Here is a 4,771-nt window from a genome sequence, read left to right as displayed (position 1 = left end):
CACCTGGACTATCTATGCTTGATACAATTACTTAAAAGAAAAATGACTTGCACATAAAGAAGAAAAAGTTCCTGTGAAAATATGGATGCAACTCCTTCCCTTTCTCAAAACCCATGAGGCAAGGAAAGAGCAACAGGCACAGGGTGATAATAGAATGAGTGGAAAAAAGAGTTGAGGAAGAGAAGCTGGGAGCTGGCATTGCAAGCTTTTCTTTAGGCTTACACCAGGATATGCTGTTTTAAAATATTTTAACTTGGCAAGCATAGACAATTACCCAAAGTGGGCAAAATGAACAAGCCATGCATCATAGGGACTTTGTTGTGAATACATTTTTGTGTAGTTCCTCAGCAGCAATTCAGAGGAAAAAAATGAAGAATTCCATGTCTAAAGCTCCACTCTATGCACCCTTACTTGAGTAAGTAACAGTCCAATCCTATACCCCCACCCCACCAATGCAGTGGTGTCAAAATGGCTACTGCTGCATCCTATGGTGGGTAGTTTTGGAAGTCTGCTCTGGATAAGTGAACAATTCTCTTACCTAAGGGAAGCCTCCATGGCACAGGGGAATCTACACTGCCCTGTGCTAGCTAAATAGCTGATGCAGGTCTGCATAGACCTGGGGTCAGCAACCTGCCATTCTGGAGCCACAAGCTGCTCTTTCAGCTTTCTGCTGTGGCTCCGTGCAGGGCCAACCTGTCCCAGGGGGAGGGGCTTGCCCCTCCCACGACGCAGCCGCCGCTCACCAGCCCGAGCGCACGTGCGCAGCTCCCACGCCTCCAGCGGCTTGTGCCCCATAGGAGAGGGCACAAACGGCTGGCGGAGCAGCTCCTGCCCAAAGAGCCCCCACCGCCACCGAGGGCGAGCCCGTGTAGGGGAGGGCGCGTAAACGAATGGGGTTTGAACACCCTGATGACCCCTCTTCCCACAAGCAGCCCTGACCCCACGGAGCCAAGGGAAAAGCAAGCAATTGAGTGCAGCTGCTCTGTCCTCCTCCCAAGCTTAGAGCACAATCCTGTGCATGTCTCCTCAGAAGTAAGTCCCATTGTGCTTGCTCCCAGGAAAGTGTGCACAGGATTACAGCCTTCAAGCTCCCCACTCAGCATTCCCCCGTCACTCACTCACACGCTCACTGCTCCATTTCCTTCTCTTGGAAACTTGAAAGGGGTTTGGAGACCCCTGCACCAGATGGTATTCTGTATATGTTTGTATACTGTATGTGTAACATACTGTATATGTAGCACCAAAGCATATTTCATAGTTGTGAAGTAATCACTGTTAGTATGCCTTTTATTTTATGCAGTTTTGAACTCTTAGCTTGTTTGTTCAGGAGCACTTTTGTGAACAGTGTAGTTAAGTAGTACTAAGTGGTCTTGTTCAGAGGTAGTATTGTGTGGAAAGGCATTTACATAAGTACAGAAGTAAATGACTGTAAAGAATGACAGTATCCTTCACAAGCAGTTCACCTGTGCACAATCTAAAACTGTTGTTCTCCAACTGTGGGTCTGGACCTGATTTTTAGTGGGACCTATAAGAGGGGAGCGCAAACTATATATGCAGTGTTATCTTCATTTTAGATGTCAAAAGGGTTTTGTGGCTCCTGAGGTTTTCTTTTTTCCGGAAAACGGGTCCAACTGGCTCTTTGAGTGTTTAAGGTTGCCGACCCCTGGCATAGACCCATGCCATGGGGGTTAGGATTCAGCAGCCATCACTGCCACTGAACCTGCCCCCTTCTCAGACCTGATGTGCCTATTCCCCCACTCCCTCTCTGCCTCGTTTCATGGAATTGGGCTCTTAATAAGTATATAAGGCTAAAAGTGCAATCTAACTTTAAAAAGGCCAACTAGAGCTGTATAGGATATGATATAGGGTATGACACACTGGTGTATCTCCAGAAAGGTTACACAAGTGTAGCACCACCACCAGTGCACCTTAGCCAGTGTAAAGGCCAAAAAATGGGTAAAGAGGGTTTGTCATGGATTGGATGGGGAGGAACAAACTTACATGAAATCCTATACCTTCTTAAGCTGTTTTTGCTAAGGTTCTCTGAAAAAGGCACCACCACCTTACAGGTCATATTGATGACATCACCTCTCCTCTTGTAGCAGAAGTCTTGGTACACCACACTCTCCGCTCCTTAGGGTCTATAACTTTGATTGTTGCTAAATAACAAACTGGCGGAGTAAATTTTTGGATAAGTTCTAGGGAAAGTTTTTACCAAATCACTGACTTTTAACACCCTTAGTGGGCTGTTTTCACCCAAGGTAGAGAAATGGCACCCTTGAACTAAGTCAGGATGAATGCTCCAGCTTCACAGAACTAAAACACCATGAAAGTCCCTGGGAAGCTTCAAAAGCCTTTGCTGCTAAAGCAGATGCACAGCAAAAGGCCATCTGATGGTTCCCTTGGGTAAGCAGATGTGTATGACATTGTAGTTGGATAAAAATGCTTTTAACAAGTTTGAATGGCAACTATAAACATGAGTAATAAAGTGAATAGTAAAATTCACTGAATACAGAATAATTTGATTTTGGTAGCTAGTGAAGAAGAAAAAGACACAAGGGAGCCAGAAGAGGAGAAAGAGCGACTGGATAGTCATCATGTTCTACTGTCAATTCTTTTTTGATTCATGACTCAACGTTACCCGTTCCACTGTGGGATTTATGTGCACTCTCTGCTAAAGACTTGTTTTGACATTTGCGTGTTCAGAACAAACAAGCACCCCAGTAAGATACTCCTGTGCAGGCCTTATGGCAAGAAACGCTCATTTGCTCCTGTCTGATGTGGTCTTACTTGAACAGTGTCACCCTATCTGACTGCGTGAGAACCATGTCACCCATGATATTTTTGCTACATGTAGATAATACCTGTTTTGGGGGGGGGGGGAACCTGCTTATACAAAACATGTATGCTGTGACACAACCATTGATTGCAGCACAATCGTGGGTGTTTGAAAACTGCTGCTAGCAGTACCATTGAATGTGATGCAGGGCACAATCCTAACTAGGTCTACTCAGAAGTAAGTTCTATTTTGCTCAATGGGACTCTCAGGAAAGTGTGGTTAGGATTGCAGCAGCAAATGGAATATGCGAAAGAGGTTTAAACAAGCACGGATGTACCCAGTTTAAGGCTTCATGTTTCTGACAAATATGTCTTGGGTGAAGAAAGTAAGGAGGACCCTTGCTGAAAATGAGGGTGCAGAAACATGATAAAGACTTCTTTTTCAGTCCTTAGCTGGCACTTGGGGAGCAGGTCGTCCTCTCAATCAATACACTGCCACTGGTAGGTGCTTCTAGAATCCATGTATCATTCATGACATGCTTCAGTTCTTGGCGATTGTTGCCAATATTTCTTGCCTCATCAGTGGTCAGTTTTTTGGTTTCTTAGATCTTCTTCAATGTGTTTGAGCCACTTTCTTTTGTGCTGCCCAATGAATCCTCCAGTAGGGAGGTCACTCTTGCCAGAGGAGCTTGTGCAGCAGCCATCTGGTGTTCATTTTGTAGACCAAACCATCGCAGTCTGCGTTTTTGGATTTGCTCTTCGACTGATGGTTGATGATGATAGCACCTTATCCGAATTGTCTCATTACGATGGTGATCACGAAGAGCGATACCCAGGATCTCAAGCATCTCACTTGGAAGACTTCAAGCTTATTCATGCCTGATTTCAGCAGAGTCCATGTTTCCGATCCATATAAGAGAATTGACAGGAGCACTGTCTGGAAGAGGGGAATGATAAGGCTGCAGACAAATGTGAAATTTGATGGTAAACTGAACTTCTGCCAGCCCGTGTTGGGATGGACAGTGACTTTCCAGGATCTAGCAGGTTCATAGATCTTGAAGGATTCAGGGAGAGAGCATATCTTACCATGCATGCACAAAGTCCTATAATTTTGGCACTAGAATGTATTCGTATTGTGTATGTGCCAACCCTGTAATGCTGAGGTGCATTATTCCACTACAGTGCAGGAAGCCTCTGAAAATGTGCATCAAGATCCCCTACAGTATTCTTAGAGTCTTTGCAGCTTCTGGAACTTATTGGAATCTAAAACACTATTTACTGTACTCACAACATACCTTGTCCATAAAATTATGGTAACGTGATGGATTTGGAACAGAAAGACCTGTGTTTAAATCCTTGCTCAGCCATGAAGGTTACTGGGTGATCTTGGGTGAACTATATACATTGCCCTTCTGGGGAGATGACAGGGATTGACCAGGATAGGCATTGATGGAAGGACCATGCTCATCCGTGGGCCCAGTTAGTCTGGCTGGTGGAAGAGACATTTCCCAGCAGTTGCTGGTGCTAGGTTGCTGGAGGTTGCGGAGCAAAACCCCTCACTGGACCTTTCTATGCAGCTGTTACCCTGCACATCCCTGATCTTGTCTGATCTTGGAAGCTAAGCAGGGTCAGGCCTGGTTAGTACTTGGATGGGAGACCACTTGGGAATACCAGGTGCTGTAGGCTTATACCATAGACTTTCGAGACTGAAGGTTGCCAACCATGACCCTTTCTGGTACTACTGCGTGCCTCCTGATGGCACATTGGATGCTGCCACTGGTTCTGAGGGTTGGAAGGTCAGTTCAGCCTGGTTGGCCCTCAGTGAATGCCTGACTTGGCCTTTGTATGAGGCCACCCCCTGATTTCCAACCTGGCTCTTCAGTTCTTTTTCTTTGAGTTAAAGTTGAGCAACCAGCAGGAAAACCGACTGTTGAGCTTTTCTCATGCTGGCTGGCAGCACTGCTTTTAGTATCCAGAAAAGGTTGGCTTAGGG

General features: G+C 45.6%; 1 pseudogene; it reads left to right on the top strand.

Annotated features, from left to right (window-relative positions):
* Window positions 1–4,347: 4,347 nt before the first annotated feature.
* Window positions 4,348–4,464, top strand: LOC136637780 (5S ribosomal RNA; annotated as a pseudogene).
* The last annotated feature ends 307 nt before the right edge of the window (window positions 4,465–4,771 follow it).

This window comes from Tiliqua scincoides, chromosome 1 (genome assembly GCF_035046505.1).
Source record: "Tiliqua scincoides isolate rTilSci1 chromosome 1, rTilSci1.hap2, whole genome shotgun sequence".
Taxonomy (NCBI): Eukaryota; Metazoa; Chordata; class Lepidosauria; order Squamata; family Scincidae; genus Tiliqua; species Tiliqua scincoides.
This window is presented reverse-complemented; position numbering and strand designations above follow the sequence as displayed.